Consider the following 19,481-nt stretch of genomic DNA (forward strand, 5'->3'; position numbering starts at 1 on the left):
ATTGAAATCCATCTGATCATAAATTGTGTGGTGTTGAATGTCAGGCTAATGGGCAGGGCTGACATATCCACATTGGTTTTATGAAGTTCATGACATTCTACATAAGAACTCTCCTAGTCAGCACATCATTCATATCACTCATTGTCTTTGTTGTTTGCTTTAATTTGTTCTCTTCCTGAGCCCTTGAAATGCCAGACTCCTGAGACAGAGGAGAGCACTAGCCACATATTAATGTCATAATTACCCAGCAGCCAATGTGTGTATTGCATCAATAGATCACACTCTGTTTACAATACTTGTGGGTTACATAGAGAAGATTGGAAGTTACAAATTGCTACTATTATCTGTTCATTGTGATCCTTCCATCCCCTTGGCCATTGGCCAGCAGCTAGTCACATGTCCCTCTGCCAGCAGCTCAGGTTTCAGCTGTGTGCTCTGCTGCTGTCTGTTTGCCCAGCTCTTTGGCTGTAGAGTCCAGTGAGATGTGTGCACCACATGCACATGAACCCATCACCCTGCAAGGACAAGGAAGCTTCCTAAGCAAGCAGAACCCCCCAGAGATGATCCCAGCATCAGCTACACAATGCACAGCAGAGCCAGGGAACCAGGAGCTGAGCTGCAAACACTCAACTTGGAGTTGGGATCCTGGGAACTTGCTATTGACTCCTTATCTGCCAGTCACTACTAGATACCATATGCATTGCCTCTAGAGCACCCAACAACCTGAAGATGCCTCCTCACTATGCAGAGTTGTGTCCTGTCTAGAAGATGTCTCTGTCCTATACAACTTATCTACTGGGGTTTAACCCCTTCAAGAAAGGTGTCTATGGGGAAGCAAGAACAGGTAAATATTCTTTTGTTATATTTATGTAGCAATAACAGGATCTAAACATGAGGAGTGTTTTGCACTGTTTATATTGCTCAGGGGTGCAGAACCAATGCATGTGAAGTAGTGTGTAATATACAACCAGCCCCATGCACTCAGCTCAGCAATGTGGAGTTTATACTAAAGTTAACCTTGTCACAGATACGATTACAGTGGGAATGGAACAAATAGGTTAGAGTGATCAGATGAGCACTTCCATCTCCCTTTATGGCAGTAATGATGTTCAGCTTCATGGGTTAGATCTCTTTGTAGACAACAGTTTTAGATTGAAGTCTAGGAAGCATATGGAGATTGGTTTAACTCTCTGAGTGCCAGGACTATGGCTGCAGCTCATGTGTTGCAGGGTCTCAATGCCATTTCTCATACTGGGAGGGTGAGTGACTGCTATCCTAGGAAAGTTTGTGTGTTAGTAATCTCCCCCAGCAGGATGCATCCTGTTAATCCTGTGTAATCCTTTGTAAAGTGAGTCTCTGTAAACTGTGTAGCTGTTAGCTAAAGCAGGGGATTACAAGGTATCATTAGCCATACTTCCCATGCTAATGCTCCTCATTGGACACAAAAGGATTGTCCCTGGGATCATTAACACTTCAGATAATTGCAGCCTGGTACCCAGAAGCTTTCTCTCAGCAGGGGCCCACTTTACTTTCCCCATGTGTCACTATAAGGTCACTTTACCAGTCTAGCAGAATGGATACTGTAATTCAATGTATGTATTAGTGCTTAATAGTTACACTTTCCAGAGATTGCACTAAGAAATCTACCAACATGTTCAACACACATAGATTAGGCATAATGTAACTTGCCATTAGGTGTAGGACTACAGGTGCCAGCATTGCTTGTAAACTTTCTTTATATTATTTACAGCCTAGACCAAGACTACCTATCAGTTTCTTGACAGATAAACAATATAAACTAAAATAAACCTAGACACAAAAATATGGTACTTTGGCTTATACTTTGTATATGGTTTAATAAAACAGCAACTAGATAAATATCTGAACACTGTTAGAATGTAACTTTTTCTATACAAGATGATGATGGAGGACTTGTTAGGTATAGGTGGGTACATAAAGAGTGGTAGCTAGACTTGAACAAGTATTAATTTACATACCCAAGTCCTGTATCTAAATACCCTGACCTGTTGCCCCCACCCCTGGCGCCTATCTCCCAGGGCAATAGCTTATCAGCCTTATATACATACCTACATTGTTTCATATACATTTCATAGTAGAAACTGGGACTGAATCCACATAAGAGATGTTTGACGTATAAAAGAAAACATTATACAACACACGTGCAGAGACCATCCCAAAACTTTACTTTAACCTCCAGTTATAGGTTGTCTTCAGATATCTCAAAATACCATGTTCTGATCATGATGAACAATATAGAGGCAGTGGGACCCATTGGCAGAGGGGCAATACCTAATAACAATAAGGCAAACCTTATCTGCTCCCTTCCAAAGTGGCCGAGCTGCTCACACAATACTATATACATAGAGGCCCATATCAAATATCTGTGTATAGAGGACAAGGCTTGCTGGAGGTCTGTGAGTGCCGAGGATTAACCCCCTGCCAGTCTCTAAGTGCTAAGAATTAAGTGATCCTGCTAATTAGTTTTTGGGATTAGAAAGTAAATGCAGGAAGAGATAAGAGAAAGATTAGTTATACAAATGCCTACAGGCTGTATGTAATCAATAAAACATAAGTACATTATTTCATCCAGTGATTTACAACTACTCTGCCCAACTCTCATCTGATATCTGCCAGTACATCCTCATCAGGCTCCTCAAGACTCACACTGTTTCTCAAGGGAAACATTGTCAAGGAATTGTACGTGGACAGTTTTTCTTGTTGATGGGCGTTCATAATCTACAAACCGCACTGTAAATATCCTCATCATTTATTATCTTCTATTATACTGTATTACATTTTTAGGACAAGTTTTTATTTGCTCATGGAAGTTTGGTAAATACATAAATAATTCTAAAACCATGACACGTGCATGAAGCATGGCGTTAACCCCAAGTGGTTTGTTTATATTGTGCTATGGAGCTTGGAAACAGCTAGATAAATCATACATATGTGAGCCAAGAGTAATAGGTATAAAATATGGGTTGTGGGTAAAGCACAAATGTAAAATGTAATGTAATATTTACACTATAGAATCCATTGATTATAAGTAGTGTAAATCATAGAATCTATTATCTATCTATCTATCTATCTATCTATCTATCTATCTATCTATCTATCTGCCACTAGATAAGCCCCTCCTGGTGGCAGTGTAGTTTTTCGGCATGAGAGATGGGAAAACATGGCAGCATAACCATTGTAGTAAGCTGGCCATAGACATGTGTCCCTTCCCAGACTCCCCCTATTAATATGACTGTCTAGCTTTGCCAAACATGCAGATTATTTCTATGGGAAAATAAGAAAAGCAGCTGTCTGGCATCCTTGGTGCCCCTAATCTTGGTTGACACAAATGATCCAATGGACGTTCACATAGGCATGGACTTTTCTACTCTGTGTCTCATTGCTTATGGTTGTTTTATTTATTGTTTTATTAACATTAAATCCATTGTCAAGAGAAGTTACAGACAAGGATTATCCTGGGATAATGGCATTCTTCAGGGGTGGGATATGTTAGGCAGAAAGTGAAAAGTCAGATCTTGAAGTTGGTGGGAAAAAAATCAGTGCCTGACAAGGGACACACTTTAATAGACAACTAGGTTAGAGCATCTCCAAAATGACAGGAATTATAGGGTGTTCCTGGTGTGCAGTAGGGTTAGTATTTAACAAAAGTGGTCTCAGGAAAGAAGACCAGTGACAGGGTCTTGGGCATCCAATGGACTTTGTGCCTGATAAGTTAGTCTTTGCTTATCAGGTCTGATCAAGCAGAGGAGCTACTTTAGCAGAATTTGCTGAAAAGGTTAAAAGGGTTTTCTGGGACTTCCATATTGGTCATCATTCTCAGGATGTTCTACCTTTTGATTCTGCTTAGATTAGACGTCAATAGGACATGATGGCAAGACCTCCAGCAATCTTGAGAGTGGTTTGGTTTTGGAGGAGAAGAGGTTGTGCCAGTCACCTCAGTTTCCCATCAAGTCAAGAGGAGTCCAAGAAACTTTTACATGCAAAACTGGTTTATTATGTGGATTGGCTGCAATGTGAATGCAATCCCATGTGTACTTATCTGTACTTTCTGGCATATGTTGTGAAGTCATAGGAAACACCCTTTAGTATGATTCTTTACTATATGGTAGAGGAAAGCCAGGAATGTCTTCATGATGATGTCTGTATAATATCCACCAATGACATCATAGCATTTTCTAATATTAAAATTAAAATGTCACTGACATAGGTTATGTACTATACAACTTCATTATAATGTCATTGTTATAATGTATAAAACTATTCAGATATAGACTTCTTAAAACATTTATTTCTCTTACAAGTGTCGGAAACTATTACTTTAACAAGGTCGAATAACCACTCGGGATATGTTAAAACACAGTAGTAGGCCTCTGTATATTACATGTGTTATGTCAGTAACATAACATCATAGCATCATGCTACCTGAGTCTAATAGGATAAAAGTTTATATGATGTGTATATGTAGTGGCAGATCCAGTTTTGGTTAGCCTAAGCCATAAATCTTATGTGTATGGCAATCCCAAACAATATAAATGGGTCTGCCCCTGGTCTGAAAACAGTAATGCTGTCTATAGCCAACTTTAAGAGGGTTCTCCCATCTGTTCTCCTCTTAGGAAAGTTTTTGATTATTACTTGTTCTTTGTGGGCCTGGCTGTGAATCCATAAGAAATTCTGCTCCAATATATTTTAACTCAATGGGGGAGATTTATCAAAGGGTGTAAAATTTAGACTGGTGCAAACTGCCCACAGCAGCCAATCACAGCTCAGCTTCCAACTCTGGTGAAAGGAAAGCTGAGCTGTGATTGGCTGCTGTGGGCAGTTTACACCAGTCTAAATTTTACACCCTTTGATAACTCTCCCCCAATGTATCTAATACATAGTTGCACAAGGCCTCCCCAGACTAGAGCTGCTCTTTTCCACTTCTACTAGCAGTGGACCCTTCCCCTTCTATGGTGTCCATGTGCCCTAAGAGGGCAGATTACAAAAGAGTAGTAGTGTTGGGAACAACCCCTTAAATAATAGTAAACATTAAAATAATACACTATATATACTGGCCACTCTTTAATTTGTATCTATAAAATACTGATCTCTACTGTAAAGTGTCATGGGTTTATTGAGCTTTTTAACCCTTGCTCTCCCTGATTCATGTGTTTAGTGGCATCAGACTCTCTGCTGCCCTCGACAGCAAATGTTGGGGAAGAAAAGAGTAGGACATGATAGCTCTTTAACTCCCCGATCTTTTTGTTTTGGACAAAGCAAAATCTGTATATTTGTTTTCTTCCCAATGATTCCAGTTGGCAGATATATTATGGAAGCTGCAGATCGCTATATACTGTATTTTAGTGTATTTGTCCCTGAGAAATTATATTATGAGCCTCCATGGCCATACTTTATATTTACATATTGAATAGAATGAAAATCCCAACTTTTGAATGTGCTGTTTCATTCCTAGGTCACTTAGCTTTCCAAGTCCTTGAGCACTTGGCATTAAGAAAAGCTTCAATAAAGTCCAAAGCCACGAGCCACAATTGCTTCATACATCTCTTGATCCAAAAGGATTTATTCTGCTACTTCCCCACAAATAATTCTACTAGGAAAATATTACCCTACTTATATGTCCCAGTAGACCAGTTTGGGTATGGAAATTTAGCCTGCAATTCTATTTATCTATATGCTACTTAATTTGAGGATGGTGTTAAATAACACATTCTAGTGCCCTGCTGTGTGTTATGAAAGCATTGCTGTTATAAACAGTTCTACTTACACCTTTCTCCAGGTTGTAAATTTTCATTTTACTTTAAAATCCACAGTTACTTTATTAGATTAACACCTCCACTGTCAGGGGTACTAGTATGTGTTACTACATGTATCATAAAGGTCCAGAGCTGCCAAATATGCAGATGATTGAATATTGCTTAAATAGATCTTATTTGCAGGTCTACAGTATCCTGTGTAAGTCACCTACTGTCCACACTATTTCCACCAACATTATTCAGAGAAACCTATTCAGAATATGGCTATGTTCACACAACGTCAAAAACAGAGAAAAGGCGGACGATTTTTCTATTTAAAATAACGTCCGTTTTTACCGCGATTTAACTGACTGCAATGGCAATGCATTGAAGTCAATGGAAAGACGGACGTCCAATGCACACAATGTATTGAATAACGGACGTTTTTGCAGCGGACGTCAAAATAATGATCATGATCATTATTTTCGGACATCTTTTGCAAACAGCGGACTTTTTTATTAGTTGTTCACACACAGTTTATCTTTTTCCACCGTTCTTTCTCCGTTCTTACTATTAAATGCAATGGACTTTTCAATTAAGCCGCATCCAAAGAGCAATTAGTAAGCCCAAACTAGAATAATGTACAAACAGCCATCATTTCGCTAAGGGGAGGCCAGGCTGCTAAATGACGTCCGTTATTTTAGACTCAAAATGATGGACGTCATTTTAAACGGAGCTCAAAAAACGTTGTGTGAACATAGCCTATAGCTGTACTTACAAAGTAAACATGGAGTTTCTGCCGTGATGATCAGGTTTACAGCTTGTACCTGCAGATTCTGACCCCAACTATGGTAATAGAGGAGCTAAACCCCTTCCTCTTCTGTGCATATCTTGGATTGCACACAGCAAACCATCGTGTTCGCAGTCGAGCACTATTGAGCATTAAATGTATGGATTTTTATGTATGCAGCTCCATTGCAATTTTGGTACAAATTTGGGTACATACATAGACAAAATCATATATTAAAAAGATACACATATAGGCTATGTTCACATGACTTTTTTTCTGTCCATTTTTCCTTTTTTCAAAATTACGTCCGTCATTTTTTGTTTCGGGCACCCATCATTACAGTGATGGCTGTTTGTACATTGTTCTAGTTCAGGTCCTTTTGGGTGGGGTTCTTTTTTGAAGGTCCATTGAATTTAGTAGGAAAGACGGTGAAAAAAAAAATGTGTATGAACAACTAAAAATAAAAAACATCTGTGAATAATTGTCATGAACATTAATTTGATGTCCGCGCAAACAACGTCCACTATTCAACACACTATGGCCCATATTTATCAAAGGGTGTAAAATATATGCTGGTGTAAACTGCCCACAGCAACCAATCACAACTCAGCTTTCATTTTACCAGATCTGACAGTTGAGCTGTGATTGGTTGCTGTGGGCAGTTTTCACCAGTGTATATTTCATAAATCTCCCTCTATGTACATTCCATTCACTTCAGTTAAAATTTGGCAATGACTGGCTTTATTTATTTGTTTTTAAAGTAGACAGTGTGAACATATCCCTAACCATTAAGTCAAACATGAAGAGGGAGGGCCCTACTCCCAAGAGCTTACACTGTATGACACGGGCTTATTTGTATGTCACTTTTGTCAGGTATTCAGTTTTTTTCCAGGGAAATATTGGGATTCTGGTGCAAAAAAAATTTAGTGTACCCCTAAGCTCCAATGGTAAGGAAAAACCTATAATGTACTTTTTTTTTTAACTACATATCTCTCTATGGGATACTACAACATCCCAACCCCAACATACAGTATGTATGGCCAAAATTACATACTCTTTTGAACTTCATGGGGGGAATCGAATTTATCGAATTTGCTGTGCTTACATTGAACAGTCTAACTTAATGCAGTGCTAAATAACGTTAGGCTGAATTTACACACATTGCAGTTTCATTGCAGTTTACTGTTGCGATATCTTTAAATCTTCATAGGCGACAAGTCGTCTTTACCATGAAAACAGTGAATCTGTGGAACAGTCTACCCCAGGATCTGATCACAGCAAAAACAGTGGAGGCTTCACTACAGGCTTAGACTATGTTCATACCAAGCCCACAAATACAGCCAAAAACAAACGCTATGTGAACAAGTACAAAATAGCATTAATGTGAATGTAATGTAGAAATATAGAATATTCCCACCCATCCCTCTTCCCTTATTTTACAACCGTACTTTGGATCAATCCATGATGGGATCAAATCGTAACTAACTATGCCCATGGGTGACTTAAGACTACAGATTTATCTACTATACTTTGGAGTACTGCATATACATTGTAATCTGCAATTCTGGAGTCTTGGAGCCTGGTCCTAGGTGCTAGCACCCAGATACAGATGGTGCTGCTCTACATTAATAATAATAATTTATACCATTATTATTATTACTATATGTTTATTATAAAATAATGTAAACTGATTCCATTTTAGACCACGACCATGGTGCAGAATCTGATATCTGATGCTTTCACTACAAACATCAAAAACATATACTTGTGACCCATATCTGCACACCCCAGTGAACCTAGATTGTAGTCTCAGATGTACATTTTGTTCACAGAAACTGATTCATCTAGTCAAGTAGCGAGCCACAGGGGATCAGCAGTGAGTTTTCTGAGATCTACATTTTATGTTTTATTTAATCCACAGGAAATGCTGAAAGCTGTCATCCTGGAACCTGGATAGGACATCGCTAATATAGTTCTGCCTATCTGGTATGTCATCTTTCATGACCTTTTACTTCTAACTACTGCATATCTTTTTCAATATACTTGATTTATTAATAATAATTATTATACAATTATTTAACTATCTGAAACTTTCCCACTTGCTGCATGGCTTTGAACATAAACATGTGTCTGCACTTAAAGGGAATCTGTCACCATGAAAATGCCATCTAACCGTTCAGCATCATGTTATAGAGCAATAGCGGCTGAGCAGATTGATATACATCTGTGTGGAAAAAAGATTTAGCAGTACCTATAAATTACTGATTGAAATCCCTTATCTTTCCATGTATGGCCTCCTAAAAATACGAAAAAGCAAGAATTTCACTCAATTAGGTTACAAATATATATATATACACACAGTGGTACCTTGGTTTAAGAGTAACTTGGTTTAAGAGCAACTTGGTTTAAGAGCTCACAGTTTTTCAAAATTGTGACTTGGTTTAAGAGCATTGCTTTGGTTTAGGAGCTTCCTGTACTGGGTGGGAGCGCGAGTGGAGAAGGGGCATGGCCTGCATAGGTGGTCTACAGCACTGTACTCTGACCCAGGAAGTCTCCCTCACCTTCCAAATCATAGCAGATCCACTTCAGGCTGGGGCTTACATCAGGGGGCACCACTATATATATATATATATATATATATATATATTTCTGCTTAAGTCTCTCTGCAGTATAGATTGGATATAATTTTCACGGTGACCGGTTCCCTTTTAAAGGCAACCTGTCAGCTTTAATACACATTCCAAACAGCTGACACTGTTGGACAGCTATTAGACATATGGTACTTCTCATATATCTCTCTGTGCTTCCATGATATAGAAAAATACTTTTAGCCGCCTGTGCAAAGTGTCAAAGAGGATTTCCCTAAAGCCTGAATTGCTATGAGCTGGGCTCAATTAAGAAGAGATGTGGATGGGAGGGGGAGCAAGGAGACATTCAGCTTGCAGCACATGCATTTTTATACTTTCTGGAAGTACAGACAGATATATGAAAGGTATCATGTATGTCCTTGACCTAAGGCTGCATTCACACATCTGTATATTTTGGGGACCTACAAGCGGTGAATGGCTGTTCTGGATTATTTCCACGCGGCTCTATCATTACAGTGCCTTGGAGATTCAAAGCGCTTCCCCACTGCCGGCAGGAGGTTGATACATCATGCCAGGCCGGGAAATGATCCAGGACAGGTATTTACCGTCCATAGGTCCACAAAATTTGCAGACGTGTGAATTCAGCCTACAGTTATCTAGCAGCGTCATGAGTTTGGAATGGCAAATACAGCTGATAGATTCCCTTTAAGGCATCTAAATTTTTTGCAGCTAGTTGTCTTAGTTATTGCAGCATCCTCTATCCTTGGATTACATAGCTGACTGCATTATGCTTTTCTTCGAAAGTGACTTTGGCATTAGCCATGTGACTTATATTGGCCCACTAACCTTGACACATTAGCTGACTAATATTAAGCACACATGGCCTAATGGGGTTGTTCAATTGTTAAAGGAAAAGTAAGCTATTGGCTGCTATTTTAATCTTTAATAGAAGGCTTAAAGTGTCACTGTTATGATTTTCAAAATCTAAATCAGCAGGGGATGCAATATAAGCTGCTTTCAGCAAACTGGACCTGGATACAAGCAAGTACAGCTTTGTTATAAAGCAAAATAATTAAAAATAAAAATAATGAATGTAAATTGCAAACTTGCTTTATATGACATCTACTGTTGACACATTGCCATGTTCACACATTGAAAAACACCGGCCGTTCTGTGACCCAGCCAGGTCACAGAACGGCCTGTGTTACTGCAGTATCGGCCGGGATGATCTTCAGTACCAGCCGGATGATCTTCATTTCTGATTCATTGGGATGCGGGCGCCGATTCACCGATGCACACAATGGAGTGTGCAGCTGGAGCCACATGCTCCATTGTGTAAACTGACGTGTTCTGTGCGGTCACTATTCAATGAATAGCTGCTGCACAAAACTGCCTATGTGTATACGCTCCAGCCGGGACTCCATTCATACACATACAAGGTATGTTATGTATAAATCACGGTCGTTGTTGCAAATTGCAACAATGGTCCTGATTTACAGAAAACAAACCTTGTGTGAACATGGCCTAAAGCTTGCTATACACGTAAGACAGCTGGTGCCTAAACTAGCATGCTTCCAATCACCATAACAAATGCATACTTGGAACAGCCGAGCATGCATGTGTTCTCAAAGGGGAGAAAGCAACAACCAGACATGACTAGCTGTCATGCAGCTTATGGCCCATAAAAGTTTTCATGAATCTCCCCCAAAGACCGGGGAATTGAAATGCAGCATGCACCGTACTTCTTGGGGGGGAAATTGGTGAGGCCACCATACACACGACCAGTCCTGCCATTGTATATCTGGCCAACTTGTGGTGTGGTGTCACAAAGAGAAGTAGGCCTATACTGATGCATTATGTTAAATGAAACATATTTTAAATTTACAAGCATTTTTTAAAATGTATTATTTGAGAGATATAGACTCACTAATCCACCCATATGCTGCTTTGTTCCATAACCTGTTGCCCTTGGTTACGGCCCACCAGGCATCCACTAGGTTGGGTCACTCATTCTCAGTTCAGTCACAGTCACATAACCTGTCCCATTAGTCCTGGCAGTTGGGTTTCATTTCACATGCAAGCAAAGGGGATTGTGGGAAAGTGTCTGCACTGTAAACATGGCTACAGCAAAGTCATAGGGGGAGATTTCTGAAACATGGTGTAAAGTGAAACTGGCTCAGTTGCCCCTAGCAACCAATCAGATTCCACCTTTCATTTTCCAAAGAGTCTGTGAGGAATGAAAGGTGGAATCTGATTGGTTGCTAGGGGCAACTGAGCCAGTTTCACCACTTTACACCATGTTTCAGAAATCTCGCTTATAGTTCAGAGAGAAAACTATGAAGTAATCAGATGCATAGAGATAAAAAAATGAAACAGCTTCTTAACTAAAACCCCCACATTTATACTCCTTTACATACATGTATGTGGCACACATCTGATAATACCCTCTTAGCTTTGTGATGCCACCCCTTTTAGTTAAAGGATTCTTTTTTGTTCTTATTTGCTTCTAATACCCTCATCATTTAACACAGAACATAACTCATTGCACATATTACTGTAAAACCTGTTTTTTTTCCCCTCCATCTCTTTTATGACAGTGAAATCACTAGTTTTAGGTTCAGCTTAGTACAAAAATTACAACCAGGCACTTGACTGAGCTGAGCCGTCGTTCCATTACACCCATCATCTGAACTGATCATTTGGAAATACTGCAGATTCCATACTGCGGCTATGTAAAGCTCAGGTCATGATCAAGATCCAGAGCAACAGGATGAAGTATTAGCCGAGCTGAAGAGAATTGACAGAACTGTTGACAGGAGATGGCTCCCCAAAATCCCATACTTCTCTTACCACCTCTCCTGGGAGGCCCAGTAATGTAATCGCCCCCAATTTCTGTGAGCTATAATATCACAGCTTGATTATCTGTAATACTGGTAGGTGTCACTGTAAACCACAATGTCACCATGCTGCGTTACATATAATTTATGATGCCATAGTGATGTGTTACTGCTTAGCGTTTTGAGCAGAAGGGACCCATTACCAGCAGTATGAAATCCAAATGGCTTTAAACCAAAGGCAGAGCAGTTATCAAGCTGTGATACTGTAACTATTACCATGAGCTGATCATGTATTACATCTGTGCAGACCCATGTTGCACTTAAGCGTCTTCTCTTTGTCATGTCTCAATACAATTGTGCTAGAAAATGCCAGTATAATTACATGTACAAAGAAGTACTTCATCACATTAATGAGGCATCTCACCCACCTACTTGTAGGCATTAAACCCAAATTATATATACCGCAGAAAAGAGTGAGCGTGCAGAAGAACACTTACATTAATAATACAAAGGATTACATTCCTAGTCTACAAAATTCATAAAAAGTCTTCTATATGCTGATATCCATGTTCTTTATATTATTGTTGCTGTTACCACTTAAAGAGACAGACGCTGGCCTGCGCGTGCCAAAGCGTGATACTCTTGTGTCTCTTCTAATACATTAAAGGGTACAGTACATTAAGGATAGGGGCCACATTTAAATTCAAAATGTATGCACATGTGTTATCCAGACTTTTAAAATCCATGGCCTGTTCACTTGAATTGAACAACACTGCAATTTTATGTAGCACTGCAGCTGCAAAAAGTATAGTCATTGCAAGTACGAACAGACTTGTAGCTGAGATGAATATTGAAGAGGCTGCAGCTCTACGGTCCGCTCATACATATGATCAGCTGGGGTGCCCACTGATCAAATAGTAAAGAGGTTCCGGACATTTTAAACTTTGGGAAGAACATAACAAACATGCTATTCCCCTCGGCGCTGCTCTGTTTCAGCCAGTGATTGGATGGGGGGCTTTCACTGCCGAAATAAGCTTGTCTCGAAAGTAGAGGTGGGATCATTCAGCAGGGGACCTGAAGATGCCAGGGAACGCAGAGAGGTAAGAATAGCATGTTTGCTATGTTCTCCCCAAGACCAGCAACATTTAAAAAGTTTAAAATGGCTGGAATCCCCCTTTAACAGTCTATCCTGAGGCTAGATCCACAGCGGATTTCACGCTGCGAATTTGCAGTGAAATCCACTGCAGATCCCTTGCTTGTCACTTTCAATGAGATTACATACTCGCAGCAGGATTGACATCCCGCTGCAAATATGTAAGTGACAGCCCCCTTAACCCCCCACCAGCCGCAGCATACATTACCTGCTCCACGCTGCAGCCTGCTTCGGGGACTCCCGGCGTCTGGACATCCCGCTCAGCCAATCAGTGGCTGCGGCGGGGCAGTACACTGATTGGCTGACTGGAACATGCAGCCAGGAACCCCCAAAGCAAGCCGGAGCGCGGAGCAGGTAATGTATGCTCTGGCTGGTGGGGGAGGGGGGGCAGTTAAGGGGGCTGTCACTAACATACAGCAGGATGACAGGAATGATAATGATTTGAATCTGTATAGTCTGGAGGAAAGGAGAGAAATGGGGGACATGATTAAAACCTTTGAGTATGTTAAAGGACTAAATAAGGTTCAGGAGGAAAGTGTTTTACTAAAAACAAGAGGACACAGTGAGAGGTTAGTTGGGGGAAAGAACGTGAGAAAATATTACTTTACCAAAAGAGTTGTAGATGCTTGGAACAAACTTCCAGCAGATGTGGTTGGTAAATCTACAATAACAGAATTTAAACCTGCCTGGGATAAACATATATCTATCCTAAGATAATAAGAAGGGAAATACTAAAAGGAGCGGACTGGATGGACCCAGTGGTCTTTTTCTGACGACAATCCTCTGTTTCTATCATTGATAGCTTATAAAACAAATGTCTATTAAATACTTTATTTCAAATAAAATAACAATTCTGGAGCCCTCCTTAAAATGATGTGCATTCCTACGCAGTCCAACACTAATGTGGATACATGTTTTAAAAGATCTTTGTTTCCCCTAGAAATGACCCCACTCCTGAGCATGTAAGGTGGATAGTGTTGCAGCTTATCAATACCATGAAGTGAATTGGGCTCAGCTGAAAACAAACTGTCTACTTTATCTAATATCCTGGAAACCCCTTTTTTTAAATTTTTTTTATTTTTTTTATTTTTTAGCCATTTGGAGCTGATCTGTAGTTTCTTCTTTGACAAATTGAATGGAATTAAAATGATCTGGTCTCTAACATTAGTAAGGCCGTTATATAAGCAGAAGCAATCTGTCATCATTCAAGATGCTTCTCTATCACCTGAAGAACATGTAAGTGTGAACGTACATTTACATTGGTTTCTTGTAATGCCTTGAATTAGACGAATAACAATGTCTTGTGTTTGTGTTGTGTGTATTATTTTTTTTTTTTTTTACAGCTGAGCTTTCCATTGACAGTAGTATGTGCCCGGAATGGTAAGCAGAGGACCCAGCGAATTCTGCTTTCATTGATTTGAATAGTAGAATGATATTGTGGAGAGGGCAGAATGTTACTGTACCTTAACCCTCTGCTACACACCAGCAGGCAGCAGCCTCCTCCAGCACATGGTTTGTATGCTCTGCTTCACCATTTCTTGGCGGTTTGATGATGCTATCATTCAGAAAGAGCAATGATGGGACTGCTCGCAATCAATGTTAGAACAGTCCACGATCAATGGGATTATCAAATGAGAGACATTGCTTACAAGTTTTGCAGGAGAAAGCAGCTTGTTATTCTGATGTGTCTGTGCAGTGTATAGAAAAATAACAAGGCCAGGGCTGGATTAGAAGCCGCCCAATACCTGGAAACTAAAGATAACCCTCCCGCCAGTGGGGCTAAAATTAAACCAAGTCCAATTTATTTGTATTCTAATTAGTCCAATTATATTTGTATGCAAACAGAACAGGTCATTGTCATATGAGTAACAAGAAATAGGGGAGAAGATTGGGAGAAGCTTTACATAGGGAGGCAATGTGGATATGGATCTGTCAACTAAGCTAGCAGTAGCATACAAACAGGACTTATGGGGTTCAGTATGCTATCAACAGCGCTGTGAAGTATGCAGATTAGCCATTATATAAGTTACTGATACTTATGGGCATGTAAATGAGTAGTGATAAGTGCTCTGTCTATATTATAAATCAAGATGTAAAGAGCACTGAACATTATTCCCATATGTTTAAAAGGGTTATCCAGGCTTGGAAAAACATGGCCACTTTCTTCCAGAAACAGCACCACTCTTCTCCTCAGTTTTAGTGTAGTTTCGCAGCTCAGACCCATTAAAGTGAATAGGGCTGAATTACAATACAACACATAACTATAACCTGAGGAGAGGGGTGGTGCTGTTATTGCAAAAAAGTAGCTGTGCTTTTTCTAATCCGGAATAGCCTTATTAAATAGCCATGTTTAGATACTTCCATTCTCCATGAAATAACAATGCCTAGACATCTTTTCTTAGAACTCATATTTTGATCTAACTATCTGAGCGTTCACATATCCACCAGTTCAGTACAAATTGGTCAGAGCTCTGATCCAAAGTCCCAAATCATCTGTATAACAATAGTTAAAGCGTACCTGTTGTGAATATATAATCAACAAGGGTTATGATCACTAGCAGTTTTGCAATATACTTACCCAGAACAAGGAAAGACACCTGTTCACAAGGCATGTTGTATATCAACTGAGGGCAATAAATGTAGGCTAATTATATTAACTTTTTCTGTTTATACTATTAACTCTGCAGCTTACCAGGAGACTATGCTCTTTGTTATGCAATAATTCTGTCAGTATAATCTCAATGTGTGCATATAGAGGTTTTGGTGCTGTGTGACAGGAGAACTGACCATACAATGCGAGCGATTCTCTGCTACTTAATGTGGATGTTTAGCAGCTCTCCATGCGCACTAAGGAATGGATGTCAATCAATACAAAGACAATCAATTCCTGTGTTTGGTCTTTTTTTTTTTTTTTATCAGAGAAAAGACCAAATATCAGCATGGATGGAGCATGGACTGCAGTTTGACAGGAAGGGAGACACCTTGTGGCCAAATGTATAATGTTGATTTAAACATAGAATACTTAAAAAAATAAAGAAAACAAGTAGAGTATATTGCAAAACTAACCCCTGTTAGTTTCTCTCATTTATCTTCTTTTGCAACAATACCTTGTAAATTTATAAAAAATATAACTTCTTATGGCCACCATTAGGGGGAGCTTAGAAATATACTAAATACAATTTACAGATAAGTAATAAAGTCTGCCATTAGTGACTGATAATCATTACATCTGTAATACTAAAACAATTGAGACAATCCAGTCAAAGCTGTGCTTGTAAGTAATGGTTTTGCTTATATGACTATTGGTTATTGCTAACAGAATCCAAACATCATCAGATTACTTGTTCCCTCTGTGGTCGGCTCACGTTACAGCTCACCCTGAATACGGCATTGCAGGCTTGATGTGTGCTTTATGAGAAATATATGGAAGTTTGGGATACATATGAACTTACATTTAAATAATAAAATAAAGGCTGCCCAGAGATGTCCAGGTATTCAGTGATACAATTACACATTACATGCGTTATACACTTTACCCCCCCAAGAAAAAAAAGAAGAAAAAAAAAATGACTATCCACCAGTGTTATGGGGATCCGTCAGTCTCCGGTGTATGGAATGTTTTGGATTCTATTCTGTTGTTTTCTCTTGAGCTTAGTGACTCTGAATGGAATATATGCATAATATAACCAATGACAGAAGCTACGGAATCACCACAACTAGAGGATAGTCGCAAAGCTTTATTACTTCATAGCAAAGCCACAAATCACAGATCTGACACTAAGCAATGTATAATAGCTAAACATTCTGGCTCCATGAAACATACTTTAAACACATGGAAGGAAATTATTATAATGAATGACTTATGTTTTTCCAGATCCAGTAAAGAAGTATGGCGCCCTCAACAAAAATAATCCCAGTTAGTACTTGGTTGCTCCTCCTCTGTCTGAATTCTTTGAGGCAGGAACGTCACTAATGATAACCCAGACTCTGCATCAAGCTGGATCCCACTTTCCCGGAGAGCGGCGGCAGATGAGCTTTGCAGGACACAGCCTTGTCATAGGCCAGTTTTTATTTTCCACCATGAGATGTACACTGTTTTCTGGCCATGTCATGGAGCTGATAGGCCTGAAGAAAAGCTTTAACACTGATCTGTGGTAAGATGCATTATCATCCTGGAAAATGACATCAGCAACAAAGCCATTTTCTTATTTCTGGAATGAGAAAAGTTCTTAAAAATTTTTATGACCACAAGTGCACTGAAAATGTTATGGCTGTATAATATCACAGTAAAATAATATTGAAAATATGGCTGTATTTTACTATAATAAAGTGTTCCATTGAAGTCCATGAGAAATTGTCCAGCAGTACACACATTATAGAACAGCAGCCGTAATTGATCACAACTGTCAAGGCTATGTTCACACACAGTATTTTTGCTGAGTAGTTTGGTTAGTATTTTGCAAACAAAACCAGGAGTGGATTGAACACAGGAAAGCTATGTTCACACAGTGTTGAAATTTAACGGGTGGCCGCCATTTAATGGTAAATAGTGTCCGTTATTTCAAAACGGCCATAGTTTTAAAATAACGGCAGTTACTGAGCAAAAATAGTGTGTGAACATAAAATAATGGTAAAATACGGTCGCAATTCTGAGGTAAAAATAAAGCCGTATTTTCAATAAAATAAAGTGCTTTAGTGAAGTCAATGGGAAAATGGACGGGAGTGCACACAATGGCCGTAATAGATTAGGACCATCCAAAGTTTAATTATTTACCATCTGCGTTTGCAAAATACGGCCATTTTCCCCCCATCTGTTGACACATTGCTTTATTTTCACTCAAAATGAAGGGTGTATTTAGCTTTTATTTTACTGTGTGTGAACATAGCCTCATACAGTTCTTCATACAACATTGTAATTTGGCAATTTTTTCCTTAGTATAGTTGCCTTTAATAAGATACAACTTTTACAAGTTTTTTAGGTTCACCATATACATAAGTTTTATAAAGTAATCCAGTTTACCAAAATAGTTCCTGTTATAGAGGAAAAAGTTCACCGCTAACATCAGCCCCCTCTTCCTAAATGGAGCGCACAGTCTAATTCTTTATCCCTAGTAGAAATTCCATAGGAAGCTAGTTAACCTATCGGTATAAATTTTCTGGAGGATGGGAGGAAACCCTTAGGATTTAAACTCAGGACTTCTTTTTTTCTTACCTGTATAATTAGGTCAAATAATCAGACTTTACTGACTGATGTAACATTGAATTTTCCAACTTTAATAAGTTTCACAAGGAAAATGTTTTTGTAGAGTAAATGCCCCTTATAGTAAATATTTGGAGATGACAACTCCTGTCCTTTGTAATAGAACTGGTAAACATTTACAAAGTACCACCAGCCCTATGGCCCATTATCTCAGACCCATTATATATTGATGTAGTAAAGATGTACTGAATCAAATACACCGTACTATACTTCCACTGTGATGCCTTGTATCCGGAGTATTTGGAGGGCTGTAAATGGCACCTATACAGCGCTGCCTAGAATAATGCGTTATTTGAAAACAAGAGTTTTCATTCATTTTTGCTTTCTAAATTGCATTTAAATAGCTCTTTTATTTGCACATAATATCCCATAGCAGAATCATTTTCCTAGTTTCCTTATTATGATGGGTTACAGAATACAAGGAATGGCTTAGCACTTCATAAATAAGGGCTAATGATATTAACAATGTTTCTTTTAGAATGCCAAGCGAGGGATACCATTACCAAAAAATCTATTTTTATTATTCCTGTCGAGGATGATGTTATTCAGAATAAAATTTCTCTGTGAATAATGATGAAGTGTTCGTGGTCATATGTCTGTGTGTGAACTGGCTTTCTATCAGTCATTGTCCTCTGCCGCCATTTTTATTTATTTGTAAGAGGATCTGTCAGCTCTCCTAACACGTCTTGGTGAATGTTTGCATTCCCAATGCAATACCAATTCTGGAGACTCTTTTCTTAGAAAGTTTTGTGTTATGTTGTGCCTCGTGTATTCCTCTTCGAAATGTATGAATACATTTAGTAAGGGATATTAGCATTTCCTTTGTTAGTGAGGTGTGTCTCCACAAACTCTGGCACTGTCAGTGATCCGACACTATAAGTCAGGGGTGGGGAACCTCCGGCCTGCGGGCCGCATCCGGCCCCTGAGACCTCCCGATGCGGCCCGCAGCTCCCCTGTGATGCGCGCCGCTCTGGAGGAGGAAGGAGCCGGCATACACAGCATCCTCCGGTGTCTGTGACAGCTGCCGGACACAGGAGGATGCTGTCTATGCCGGCTTCTTCCCCAGCAGAGCGGCGCGTGTC

The 19,481-nt window shown here is 39.4% G+C and overlaps 1 long non-coding RNA gene across 1 annotated transcript; it reads left to right on the forward strand.

Moving 5' to 3' along the window:
• The first annotated feature begins 459 nt into the window (after positions 1 to 459).
• Positions 460 to 14,947, forward strand: LOC138793581 (uncharacterized). Its single transcript, XR_011363304.1, has 4 exons — positions 460 to 844; positions 8,483 to 8,547; positions 14,234 to 14,375; positions 14,483 to 14,947. It is a non-coding gene; the product is annotated as an uncharacterized lncRNA (long non-coding RNA).
• The last annotated feature ends 4,534 nt before the right edge of the window (positions 14,948 to 19,481 follow it).

Source organism: Dendropsophus ebraccatus, chromosome 5, assembly GCF_027789765.1.
Source record: "Dendropsophus ebraccatus isolate aDenEbr1 chromosome 5, aDenEbr1.pat, whole genome shotgun sequence".
Taxonomy (NCBI): Eukaryota; Metazoa; Chordata; class Amphibia; order Anura; family Hylidae; genus Dendropsophus; species Dendropsophus ebraccatus.